This window comes from Brassica napus, chromosome C4 (assembly GCF_020379485.1).
Source record: "Brassica napus cultivar Da-Ae chromosome C4, Da-Ae, whole genome shotgun sequence".
NCBI lineage: Eukaryota > Viridiplantae > Streptophyta > Magnoliopsida > Brassicales > Brassicaceae > Brassica > Brassica napus.
The window spans coordinates 54,201,069-54,216,402 of record NC_063447.1 but is presented as its reverse complement, the minus strand read 5'-3'; the positions used below and the strand labels follow the sequence as shown (position 1 = coordinate 54,216,402).

The window sequence follows — 15,334 nt, the reverse complement described above, 5'->3', positions numbered from 1 at the left end:
GGAATAAACATTATATATATAAATTATTTTACGTATTATATGTTCTTACATATTATGAAATAATAAATATATATTGAACAATTAAAAGTCAGTAACTATTACATATATAATTAAATTGGTGTGAACGTATAAATCAATTTTATTAATCCAAACAATTTTTTAAAAAAATTTGATAGGATATGTAATTAAATTTAAATGATATTAACATACATAGTATATTTTTAATATTAATATCTATTAAATGATGCTTTCTACTCATATGTTTTTCTTATCATGTGTATCTTTAATAGCAAAAACTTTAAATTACTGATAACAAAATTTTCATTGTGGGATTAATAATTTTAGTAGTTTATAATTTTAAAAAATTTATCAATGTTAGTTCAAAACTTTTATCAAAAAAAATTATTCAAAGTAAATTTTGAAATTAAAATATTTATTTATTCAATATGGTTTATAGTTTAATTTAGAATGATATATATACATATATATTTTAAATTTTAATGATTAATTAAATTAGACTTTTATTTATATGATTTTGTAATCATTTGTATTTTGTCATAACAAAAATTTTAAACCGTGGATCGCAAAATTTGAATGTGAGACTTTTAACAATTTTAGTAATTTATAGTCGTTTTTTAAAATTCAAAATATAACATATACAGAAAAATCTAAATTTTTATAATATGGTTATTGTGATTTTTTTTAAATTATTTTAATAGTTTAAAATTAAACAAATTTGATAGAAGATACATTATTTTTTATCAGATCTTTATTATTCAAAATCATTAAATGTCATATACACTTTAGCCATATTAGGCAATTCCGTAATCTTTATTTAAGGAAATAATAAATGACATTAATAATGAATATATGGTTAGTTTAATAAAAAGCTTATAATATAATTAGATGGACCAATATATTTCTCTAATTATTCTAAGAATCATCCTAGTGATGACACGTGGCTACAAAAAGAAGTTGTAATGTTTCACAAATAATATATAGGGGATTTCACAATTTAAAAACCTTATTTCATGTATATAATTTCAAAAAAAAAGAGACTAAATCTAATACTCTATCTGTTTCATAAGAAATATAATTTTAGCACTTTTATTTTGTTTCAAAACAAGTGTCATTTTTTAGATTTTCAATATAAATTTTCACATTAAATTTCTTTTTTACCCTTTTAAATAACCAATAAATGTTTAGTTAATTTTTTATATTTAAATAATTATATAATAAATAAAGATAGATTAGTTAATTTCTTTTTTACCCTTTTAAATAATATACGATTATAGACGTTACTGCATAGTTAATTGATCCAAACCCAACCTCCTAACAGACCTGTCATTATGGTGGTAAAACATACTTTGTTTTTTTTTTTGAATTATACAGGGGTATCATGATCTTACATAATTGGTACAGATTAGTTACGTGTTGCCACATGGCGGTTTTCTATCTCTAGCGATGCCAAAATATTAATTTTTCAGTGGTCGGGGTTCGAACCCTGGTGGTTTCACCGTATTGAATTTTTTATCCTCAAGTTAGTCACTAAGTCCTAGTTAGTAAAAAAAAAGAAGAAATTTGTTCGCTCATTGTGAAAGTTCTTTAATTGGTTTTCTTCGTTTTCCTTTCTTGTATCCATATGAAATTATTGGAAGAGATGTGATTGTGATGTTGAACTGTATAAAAAACTATTATTGCGTTTTATCGATGGAAAGTGTGGGTGTCCACCTTAATTGCTTGATTCTTTGTTTGTGCTTACATGGTAGACGATACTGTTAATTAGGAAGAAAGTGCATACTTATAAATATATATATCAAACTAATAATTCCTACCAGTCTAAGACTGTGAATCTTCAAATCTATCAAGTCGATCCAAGCTACATATAAAGGTATTCCCAATTCCAATAACAAATTAAATCCAACCAAAATAAGATTTGAAAGATTGATGATTTGAGTCATCGGAGTAAATATAATCAGGAGAAAAGAAAGATCGGTGATTAGATGATTGATCTAAGAAAGAACTCTCGTTCCATAAGAATGATTCTTGTGATGAGCTCCAAGAACTAGGAGAAGAATACATGGTAGATTGTGAATATTCCATGTCTTTTTTTTCCTTTTCAAAGTTCTTTTCCTCTTTTTTTGTTTTAATCTCTCTTTGTTGTGGCAATAACTTATTTCAAAACATAATTCTGTATATATAGGGGCATGGAATTTCTGTAATTTAGTAGATCCTTGAAAGTGGGATATATTTTATTGTTATATTTTTTTCATAGGTCTTGTAGACAGATATGGCTGCCTTAAAAAACTAATAGATTTATTTTATACAGGACCAACCACAAAACCGGTTTATATATTTTCAATGTATCAAAAAACCAGAAATCACAAGTACCTATCAGGGGTGGGGCTTCAGATCTAACGAGGTTTAAAGATTTTAGCTTCATTCGGGTATTTCTAAATTTCGGTTCTGGTTCAGTTTGAATCTTTGTGGATTCGGTTCGAGTTTGGATAACCTATTTAAATTATTTTTAAAATTTTAATATTCATTATATGCTTAAAATTTCTAAAAATCTATAAAAAAAATAATATATTACATATAAATTTGTATAATATATGTTAAAATACCTAAAATTAACATATAAATTGGTTTAATTTGATATTTGGATAGAAAATCAATAGATATTTCAATCATTTTGGTGTTTTGAATATATTTTAGACATTTACTTTTGACTATGTATATTCTCAAGTATTTTAGACAACTTAAAACTAGCTTATATATTTTTGATGTTTTAATATATATTAAATCTAAAAATAAGTAATACATTTAGGTATATAAATCTATTTCGGTTACATTCGGGTATCCGAGATACTTCGGTTCGGATCAGATTCGGTTTCAGTTCTGTAGATGTCAAAATTTTGCATCCGTTCGGATATTTAATTAATTTTGGTTCGGATTTGATACTAGTTTTTCAGATCTGCTTCGGTTCGGTTCTTCGGATCCGGGTTTTTTGCCCGGCCCTAATACCTATCACTATATGAAAAAAAAAAAAAAGAACAGGAGGATTTTTATTTCCACGTCGCGTTCCGGGAGTGACGTTAGGCGGCGCAAAAACGACAAAATAGATGAGATTATCATATCCTGATCTGGCAGTTCTCTGCCACATAAGCTTCGATAGACACGATTGTGGGACCTGCTTCTTGTCCTTCCAGGCATACTATAGGACTGAAAAAATGAAAAGTCTGAGAGACTTCACTATAAACTGAAGAAAACAAAAAAAAAATAACAAGAAATTTAAACTGATCTCCATAATAATGACCGTAAAAGTTTCGCTACATTGTTCTGAATAATAACCGAATAAACTGATGCATATGTTTATCACACTATTTCACCAAATTGTTAATCGTAATTATGTTTCACCAAACTTAATTATTTGTTGTAGTATAAACGTCCAACAAACTTAACAACATTAATTAAGGTATACAACAACAATTTATGAGTTATATTAACCTTGTCTTTGGTATACATATACCAAATGTCCCCATATATTGATATTTTAGAGTTAATAATGTAAATTACATTATTTGATATGATACATCATACATATATTAAAGCTAAATGTATTAAACAATTAATTAGTAAGTTTACTTTGTTGTGATCATTGTGATAAGGGTAAAAAGCTATGGACATAAAAAAAACATTTAAGTGGGGGCGTCTTGTATAACTTCTAATTTGATGCGAATGATTTTTCTTGATTAAAATTTTGGCCATTAAGAAATTTCTAGCCAGAAATATATAAACCTATCACATTAATAAAGATTTGAAGTCACATAAAATGTAAACTATGAATTTATTAGGTACACTTTTTGGAAATCACCTAGTTCACCCACAGTCTAAAGGTTACAAAAATGTAATTACTAATTGTTTTTTTACATCATACCAACTGTTTAAAATGTTAGATGTAATTCTATGTAATGTACATGATAGACTTATTGAATATAAATTGTACAATATTATTTTCTATGTATTTCATAATATTAGTCATCCAATGAACTTATTTACAATATCTCACTGGAACATGCATGCATCTATATGTTCCAGAATAAAATACACAAATAATTCCCACTTCAAATAAAAGAAAACATAACAGATTATTAATAGACTAAATAATGACGATGGACTTATACATGCTTTTCTAGTATTTCCGACAGATTTCAACTTGAGAGAAATCACTACTCACGAGGCCTAATTCGAACAGCTTTTATTTAATCTTCACTTGACCTTATTTGAATTATTCAAAACAATTATTATATAATCACACATAACCATCTAGATGATAATTTCTTCTCATTGTTGCCAGCCAGTGATACCGTTAATATGTTAGGCCACCTTTATTCAACTGGGCGGTTTGAATATATGACCTATACATAGTTTCCTTCTTTTCTTATATATGACAATCTGGAGTGTATAATAAGCACGTTTACGAATTATCATAAGTTATCCAAGTATGATAAATCTCACACGGTTATAAAAAATGTTTTTAGTGCTACCAGTTTCACATTTGAAACTGTCTTAGATATAGTGATAGAGAAAAAATAGCTTATGAATTGCCTAAAATGTCATCAAAAGTTAGTTTATAAATCCTAAACTTTCTAATTAACAAAGAAAATCAAAATAATATATAATCTATTGGCTTTATTGAGACGATCAAAGTTTAACATTTGTAACAAAGTTTTGTACCATCTTCTTTTTCTTTTTGTCATATGACCATCTTCAACCTTTTAGTTAGACAGTCTTCAACTTAGTTCTTCAATTTTCTACTTAAAATACTAGAGCAAGTCCAAAAAACCTTTCGGTTTTATATATTATAGTATTAATTATTATACTTTTTAAACAATAATATTCTTAGTTACATTGATTTTCTCGTACCGTGTTAATCTGCCTAATTAATCCTCAATATCTATGAATTTTGAAAATTAAGTAGGTAATGTTTCATGTTCAGAAACATTTATACATGCTTTAAAAAACATTTATAGATACTCTACTAAATACATGTATCTAACTTCCGAAAATTAAGTAGGCTAACTTGCGAAATGATAAACATGTGATAAGTAGACTAGATTAACCAGGTTGACATCCGGACCTACTTAATATGTTTTAACAGATATGCAAAATCTGTTTCATGGTTGTACATCGCAGATTAGCCGTATTGTATTTTACAGAAGAAAAAAACAATTATAAGAAAATATGAAAATGGTATATAATAATTTTTTACCATCCAACTTAATATGATAATTCACTTTTCTCTCAAAATATTATAATTTCTCTAGGGCTGGACATTTTATCCGTTAAATTTGATTTGATTCGTTATTTGTTTCGATTCGATTCGAAAATTTCGGATATCCGTAAACCTTCGAAACAAAGCAAATACTAAAAATCAATATCCGTTAAAATCGAAGAAAATCACAGATATTAAAATTTTGGAAAGCGGATATCCGATCAGATCCGGTAAAATATAAATACATGTATATCTTGATTATATTTAAAGTTTTAAATGTATAAAATTATATAATTGTTATTCTAACATATGATTTGACAAATTCTATTCACATTATTACTTATATAAAAATATTACATAAAAGAAAACGAATAAATTTATGACTATTATTAATTTTTTCTTAAGTTTTGTCTTATTATAATTGTTAACTAAGTTTAATTTTTTTATAAAAATATGTAGATTCACTATTTGTTTTAATTTTTATCTTATATATCATGCAAAAAAATATTTTACAAAACAAATTTGTATCAAAATTTTAAGATTATTTGTATTAATCAAAACATATGAGATATCCGTAAGTATTCGTAAATATCCGCAAATATCTATTTATTTTCCGGATATCCGTTTTTTCGAATATTCATATTTTTCTGAAGCAAATCAAATCGAAAAATTAGATATTTGTGGCATACGAAACAAATCACAAATACCTTTAAAAATCCGGATATCCGATCCAGGCCTAAATTTCTCTTAAACTAAAAAAAAGTATTACGTAAATACGTTTCAGAAAGATCCAGAATATTCTCTTCTTATTCAAGCATTTTATTCGTTGAAACTTGAAAGAAAGAGAAATTGAGTAAGTGCATGCATCTTCATTTACCGCACGTGTCTATTAACTTTGTCAGCAGTCACATGAGCAAAAAATCTGGAATCGTTTTCTATTGCATTCTTTGTACTTAATATAAAGTGAAAAGCATATAAAAGTTGAAACAGATCTGATGAATATCTATAAACTAATTAGATATATGCAAAAGACAGGCGGCGTGAAGAGTTCCATAACTAACTGTATCCGAATCGTTAGTTTGTTATTCTTCGGTATCACACTACAAGAAAACAGGGGGATTCTGATGGCCGAAATCGTCGGAAATTCGTCGGAATAGACGGATTCCGACGAATTTCCGACGAACCCGTCCGTCAGTATCGTTTCGTCGGAAAAAAAAAATTCGTCGGAATTTCGTCAGAACTTCCGACGACTTTCTGACGAATACCGAGAAACGTCATTCTGACGAACTTCCGACGATATTACGATGCGGCCACACGAGACCAGAGTTCATCGGAAAAACTACGTACCGACGGAGAGCGTTCCTCGGACAATTCCGACGTAGCGTGTTCCTCGGTGTATTCCGACGAACTTTGGGCGTCGGAATATACCGACGGACAATGGTCGTCGGAATATACCGACGGACAATGGTCGTCGGTATATTCCGACGAAATGTGGTTCGTCGGTACATTCCGACGGATATATGTCCGGTTGTTATATTTGTTATATTTGAACGGTTGTTATATTTGAACGGTTGCGATCTAATACTATACTAAACACTTATTATGTGTTATTTTCATAGTTTTGGCATCTAAATTTATAGATTTTTATGATTGGAATTTTATAGAAACACATGTTGCGATCGGAATGTCGTCGGAATGTCGTCGGAATGTCGTCGGTATATTCCGACGAAATGAGTTATTATATTTGAACGGTTGCGATCTAATACTATACTAAACACTTATTATGTGTTATTTTCATAGTTTTGGCATCTAAATTTATAGATTTTTATGATTGAAATTTTATAGAAACACATGTCGTCGGTATATTCCGACGAATTACCGACGACCTTTCCAAATTTCAATGAAACCCAATGTCGTCGCTATGTCGTCGGTATATTGCGAGGGATTTCCGACGGACCAATAAAATAAAAAAAAAAACTAATCAGAATCTTTTGAATCTTCATCAAACTCCCCAACCTCGGCTTCTGGCTCTGAATGTACGACAGCATCATGTCCAAACACAGTCAAATTCTCAACGAGTTGAACATTTTCCAAATCTTCAACTGCCTGGGCGTTGCTGGTAGACTCTGGTTGCAATGGTTCATCATCATCAGAAGTTCCATCCACTCGTCCTCTTGGGTTGATTTGCGTTACAGTAACCCATGGATCGTCTCTGTACGTCACCCGAGGGTAACTGATGTAGCACACCTATACATATCAATTATACAAGTATTAGTAAAATATATAACATTAATTAATTATATTGGTAAAAAATTATGAATAGATTGACATACCTGATCAGGTTGCGAACCAAGAATGAAAGGATCATAATATTGAAGTTTCCGCCGCGAATGAACTGATGCAACACCAAACGCATCAATCTTCACTCCTTTATCTGGGGTGGTGTCATACCAATCACAATAGAATACTACACAACGCAATCCAACCATTCCAGGAAATTGGATTTCCAATATTTCTTTTATGTTGCCGTAGTGGACATCGTCACCAGAAGAAGATGAAACACCAGCATCATATGTTGTCTTAGAATGACCTTTCCTTGTGAATGCATATCCTCGCGTACAAAATTTAGGATATGATTTGACCACATAGTTTGGTCCCTGCACAAATTCGCGTATCCAATCATCGAACACAAGACCTCTGGCCAAACCATCATTCACCTATAAATTAAAAACATATATGATTGAAAAGTTAATTAGTTTATATATATTAAATTTAAACTAATCATTTGCATAGGGTAATATGATATATGACTCACATAACTACGAAGCCACGCAGCAAATCCGTTATCTCTAAGTTGTCAAAGCTCATCTTCTGTTGCATGCATGTGAGTCATACGCAACTCCGCCGTATATACACTATATACAAAAATATTATCAATATGAAATAAATTTATTGAATATTAATCTAACAATAAATGAATAAATATTTTTACCTCTCATTTTGTAGAACATCTTCACAGTTGGTGAGCAAATATGTTTGCAAATGAGCGTGCTCAGTGTCCGTAAGTCTCCGCTTCGTGAATTTTCCACTAAGTCGTCCTATTTCCTTGAACATACTTGGGACAGTAACATGATATGTTGCTCTCTCCCCTCTATCATCATGCCGAGCAGGTCTTCGGTGTTTTGTATGCACTTCTGGTGGAAAATAATTTTCAGCAAAGATTGCAGTTTCTTCATTGATCACCTGTGCCACTATAGATCCTTCCACTCTGCTTTGATTTTTGACCATCTTCTTCAGATGATGCATATAACGCTCAAAAATATACATCCATCAGTACTGCACAGGACCACCAAGTTTCAATTCTCTTGCGAGATGAATAGCAAGATGTTCCATTACATCAAAGAATGATGGAGGAAATATCTTCTCAAGGTTGCACATGCTGACTGGTGCGTTTGTCTTCAAATTATTAATACCCTCTTCAGTCACTACTCTGCTGCATAAGTCGCAAAAGAAAACACTAATCCCTACATAGATAAAAGACATAATTTTCGTAAGTATTAAGTTTTTATAAGCATAATTGTTAAATATAAAAATAAATTAAATTGTAAAAATATAATATACCTGCAATTGCTTCATGAACATTACGTGGCAATAATGCTGAAAAACCAAACGGAAGGAGGCGCTGCATAATTACATGACAATCATGACTCTTCAAGCCAGTAAACTTTCCTTCGCTTCTATCAACGGAGTTCCCCAAATTTGATGCATATCCGTCAGGAAATTTTACTTTATCTGTAATCCAATCAAAGAACTCTTCTTTTCTAGCACCATCCAGCCGATAAATGAGAAAAGGGGCCGTACCGTTCTCATCAACGTGAAGTTCAGAACGATCACAAATATCGACTAAATCCAAACTTGACTTCAAATTATCCTTCGTTTTACCTTGGATGTTAAGGACTGTGTTCATCAGATTATCGAAGAAGTTCTTCTCAATATGCATGACATCTAAATTATGCCGCAATAGATGACTCTCCCAATATGGCAGATCCCAGAAAATACTCTTTTTGTGCCAGTTATGTAGCTCTCCAACCGCATTGACTCGAATGTTTTCATGTCCACCTACATCTGGCGTCCTTTCTGCATCAAAATACCTAAACTGCTTCAACAAATATTTCCCACTAACTTCCTCAGGTGGACCATCAAACACCTGCTTGTTCTTCGTAAACGAAGTCTTACTCCTGCGGTATGGATGATCAGGTGGTAGAAATCGTCTGTGACAGTCAAACCAACACGTTTTCCTTCCGTTCTTTAGTTGGAAAGCATTTGTGTCATCTTGACAATATGAACATGATAGCTTCCCATGTGTTGTCCATCCAGATAACATACCATATGCTGGAAAGTCACTTATTGTCCACATAAGTACTGCCCGCATCTGAAAATTTTCTTTGCACGAAACATCGTATGTCTCAAAACCATGCGCCCATAGTTGTTGCAACTCATATATTAGTGGTTGAAGAAACACATCTAGTGATCTTTTAGGATGATCTGGCCCGGGGACGAGAATTGAGAGAAACAAAAACTCTCGTCGCATGCACAAGCTCGGCCGTAAGTTGTACGGTGTCACAATAACTGGCCATAGAGAATACTGTCTTCCATGCTTTCCAAATGGGCTGAAACCATCAGTAGATAATCCAAGATAAACATTTATTCTCTCTTCCGCAAATTCTGGATATGTTGACTGGAAATGTTTCCAAGCCTTTGCATCTGAAGGATGTCTAATCTCACCATTTGTGGAATGCTCTGCATGCCATCTCATTGCTTTTGCTGTGCGCTCACACTGATACAACCTCTTCAATCTTTCCGTCAAAGGCAAATACCACATTCTTTTGCATGGGATCGGAACTCTTCCCCTCGTCTCCTGATAACGAGGTTTCCCACAAAATTTGCATACATTTCGTGTCTCATCCGCTCTCCAGTAGATCATGCAGTTGTCAATACATACATCTATCACTTCATACGGTAGTTGAAGACCTGCAACAAGTTTCTGAACCTCGTAGTATGAACCAGGTGCAAGGTTATCCTCAGGTAGAATACCTTTGACAAAATCAGTAATCGCATCCATACATTCTTCAGCCAAATTATAGTCTGTCTTAATACCCATTAATCTAGTTGCAGATGATAAGACTGAATGACCATCTCTACAATTTTGATACAAAAGTTGTTTTCCTGCATCCAACATGTCAAAAAATCTCCTAGATTCGGGATTTGGTTCTTCCCTTCTATAATGATCATGTACCATCTGCTCAGTACCTACACCATAATCTATATCCGTTCTAGATTCTTCTAACCTAATATCAGGCTGAAGTTCACTAACAGGCTGAGGTTCGCTAGTACTACCATATTCATAACCAGTTTCCCCATGAAGGTACCAAACTTTATAATTACGTGAAAACCCTTTCATATACAAATGAGTCCAAACATCAAATTCTTTTATAACCTTATTATTATTGCAAGAAGAGCAGGGACATCTTAACATACCACTTTTTGCATCCGGTTGCTGTTGAACAAGCCTCATGAATTCTCCAATCCCTTGAACGTATTCTTCCGTAAGCAAATTGGTGTTCGGATCCAAATGAGGTTTATCCATCCACGAACGATAATAAACTTCTGAAGACATGATTTTCACGGAATTGTTATGACTAAAGAGAATGAAGAGAGAATGAAGTGTGAATGAGTTGAATGAGGAGGGGTTGTATTTATAGGAAATTGCTTACGGACCTCCGACGACTTTCTGATGAAATTCCGACGGATGTAAAGCAGTCCGTCGGAATTCCGTCGGTATTGTCCAATCTCAAACGGCTATACAACGGTCATATATATTTGTCGGCAACGGTCACATGGTTCGTCGGAAATTCGTCGGAAAATACCGACGGAATTCCGACGACTTTACTGTTAATCGGAATGTCGTCGAAAATTCTTCGGAATATACCAACGAACTTCCGACGACTACAACGGTTACATTTTTTATCGGAATGTCGTCGAAAAGTCGTCGATAAATTCCGACGAACCTTGTTTCGTCGGAATTTCGTCGGAAATGGCCGACGGAATTCCGACGACTTCATTTTTTGGATTTGGTCGGAAATTTGTCAGTAATCCGTCACAAATGTCCGACGACATTGGTGTCCGTCGGAACCTCCGTCGGAATTCGGCGTGTTTTCTTGTAGTGTCAGTCAAATCATATATTCATCGTTACACGCTGGTGGCCGCAATTTTTATTTATTTTTCTTTTGCTTAAAGGCCGCAATTTTTAATTTTTATATCAGTTTTTTTTTTATGTCAACATATCAGTTTTAAAGTGGATAAAACATTCAAGCGCGAAATCGTGATAAATTTAAATCAACAAAATAACATTTCAGCGGGTTTGATTATTCTTTTGGATAGAAGTTCAAAAATTATTTCATCAGTTTGCAATTTGGTCATATGATTAGGATTTTTCAGTTAAATCTTTAGAAGCAAAAGAAGGGAAAAACACATGGGCCTAAGGTCAATAATATTACCTTAAAGATTATAGACTTTTTAGGTCTGATCAACAATACCTCAAGTTGACTCTAATATCAATTATTATCTTTTTGTTTTACAATTGGTTTACTAGTTTTGGATCCGCAACGACATGGCATATGTCAAATTAAACATTGATCTTAAACTTGTAAAATTTCAAAAAATAATACATAAAACTATATATATAACATTCCAAATTGTTAAAAGAAAACTTTATGAAAATTCTTATTAAATTGTCTATAGTTTCAAATTCTCAAAAACGATATTGAATAAAGAAATTATGTAAACTTGGGTAGAGATATAGACACTATAAATTGGTGGATGTTTATTTTTCAAATATATATTTGGTTTTGAATGTTCATAGAATTCAAATTTTCGATTAAGTATGCGTCTGGCTGACTCTAAGACCGATTCTTTATTTTCTGGTTCAACCAAATTAATTTACCATCAGGGATGTAAATTAGGACCGGACCATAGTTGAGATTAGCTAAACCTAAAAAAATATCAGCCTTTGTGGACTAAGAACCATTTAGTGCAGTTAGATCCGAGACGGAGAAAAAACGACTTCAAAAGCAATATATATTTTGTCAATTACATGTTTGTAATCGAAGTAGTAATTATATTATATGCAACTGATTTTTATCAACTAGCCAAAATTGTGTCTACACCGATGAAAAAAGGTTTTCAATTTTACTTGGTTGAATTTCAACGACATAATTAGTTCTTTCTTAATTTTACAATCCAACATATAACTAGAGCAAAAATACAATAGTTGACAATCTTACATGAGGTATTCCGAAAAAAGTTATACTATGTTTTGTGTTGATTCCAAATCACTGGTTTTCTGAATCAGTGTCTAATTCGAAATAGTATAGGTATTTGTTGGCAAACAAGTATAGATATTAGGCTGCTACGAAGCAGTAAGGCTTCTTAATTACTTGTCCTAACTCTACTATTGTTCTTTGATGGAAAAAAAAAAAAAAAAAAAAAGATCTGGTTCTACTTGCGCTCTCGCACAAGATAGAGCTAGTTTTAGAGATTATGACACGTCGTATCTCTTCGTGTCTTTTTGTAACAAAGAGACTTCAAAGCTCAATATCTTAGGTTAAAAAAAAAGAACCACACAAAGCTCACTTCTTAGGCAAAGGTAAAGCCTTTGTAGGAACCTTATCTGTTGAAACGCCACCACGAGCCTTCAACCGCAACTCCTCGAAAAGCCTTTTGGCTTTTTTCAATTCATCTTTCAGCGCTATCTCCATGATTATCCCAAGCTTTGATTACTTGCTGCTGAAACTCCACTGCAAGGCTATAGCTGCAAAAATGTTCAAAGACATTAAAAACACTCTTACAACACAAGAACATCATTGTGTTTAAACAATAAATCCACTTACTTTCCCATTCCGGCATAAGCCTTTGAAAGATTCTGACAAGCATCGATCGAATCAACGTGGTTCGGACCAAGCGAAACATCCATAATGTCTTTTGCAACAGCAAACATCTGCGCAGCGGACTGAGGTCTCCCGAGTTCCAAATAAGCAGCGCCGAGGTTGTTGTAAACATATATCCAACACCAAAATGTTTAGCACCAAAACTCTCCTTCAATCTCTCCGCCGCACTTTCCAAATAAGGAACGGCTCGAGAGACTCTACCGGAGAATAAAAGCAACCAACCAATCCTAGCCGCGACGCTCCCTTCCGAATGCTGCTCCTGAGGCAGCCTCTCCAGTATCCCCAGCGTCTTCTGCAGCAAAGAAATCGCTACCTCAAACTCGTTCATCGACTCGTACTGCATCGCCACCTCAGAGTAGGCTTCCGCCACTTCAACAGGGGAAGAACCTTCCTTCTTCTCAAGAATCCCGCAAGCCATCTCCAAACACCTCTTAGACTCAGCAAACTTCTGCTGATTCACCAAAGCCTTCGACATCGATATAAACACCATACTTCTCATCTCACTCCCTTCATCAGTCCCATCCACAACCCTCCTCAACACATCTATAGCTTTATCATACCTCCCCAACACAACCTTCATGTTAGCAGCCTCGATCTCCGCGCGGATCAGCTCCCCTTTCATCCCCCAATTCTTCAGCACCCTCTGAGACAATCTATTCTCCTCCAAGGCCTTGTCATGCTGCTCTAAGCCACTATAGATCACTCCAAGAACTCTCCTATCCTGTGCCACCTCAGCAAAGTTACTCCCCAGCTCCTTCTTATGTATCTCCAAGGCCTTCAGCGCGTAAGGCAACGCCTCGTTGAAATTCAAAACCGCCACGTAGGCATCAGCTAAGCTACGATTCGCCTCGCCCATCTCTTTGCTTATATGATTGGTGACAACTTTTCAATAGTCACAACCTTTCAACATAATTGGAATTCACATCCTTTCAACATTAATTCGATAAGTGAAATTTTTATTTTGAGAAATACTTGCCAGAGACTATTTATAGATTATAAAAATCTAATTTGAATAGTCACAACTATTCAATTTGAATAGTCACATTCTTCCAATTTAAAAGTATATTCAATTTGAATAGTCACATTCTTCCAATTTAAAAGTAGTTATTTTCAAAAGATACTTATAAGAATAGTCATAACTTTTACACTTTTTTAAAAATATTTATATGAACTTTTAGAAAAGACACAACATTCCAACAATGAACTTTTAGAAAATACACAACCTTTTAACATAAAACTTTTTTGACATTTTTTAGAAGTACACAACTTTTCAACATAATTGACATTTATAACTTTTGGAATTAATAAGGATTGCTAATTATTAGTAGATATATTGAGAGAAAATTCCGTGGAAAGGTACAACTCAACGTGTATATATGTTGGTGGTTCATCTGAGAACCCAACCCTCTAATCATACATATCATTACTAATTTTGTAAAGTAATACAAATCAGAATGATTAGCTAGGAACCTACTGGAATTTTAAGATTGATAAAAGATCTCAAATCAGAAAATAGTAATACTAAGAATCGTGAATGCATATACATTATTCAGATAATTACTAATTTTGTAAACTATTACAGCTCAGAATGATTAGCTGCAGCTTCCTACACGAATTTTAAGATTGATAAAAGATCTCAAATAATAAAATAATTCTAGGTTAATCATGAATGCATATACATTAATTTCCATACAGCTAGTATACGTTATTGTAAAGATTATGTTTCGCGATATCCAAACTCATACATTTTTTTTCGAATTAGAAGAAGTATTATATGTCATAAGTAAAAGTTCCAACATCGTTACTTTGTGTTTAATTATCAGTATTAATTTATAATCTTTATCAACCATATGGTTGTATAGTCACTAGAATGTATTTTGTACAGATATAAGTCATTAGTATCAGTAGCTAGAAAATTACACGTTCATTTTTAGTTTGATCATAACTGAGACAATGCCTATCATTTAATCGTTAGAACATTACATTGTTTTTTTGCCCTCCATTATGATAGAAATTCCATTAATCGAAACCATCATAATGAATATTAGGTTCA

At 32.6% G+C, this 15,334-nt stretch overlaps 1 pseudogene; it reads right to left on the bottom strand.

Moving 5' to 3' along the window:
* Positions 1-12,735: 12,735 nt before the first annotated feature.
* Positions 12,736-14,217, bottom strand: LOC106394015 (annotated as a pseudogene).
* Between the last annotated feature and the right edge of the window lie 1,117 nt (positions 14,218-15,334).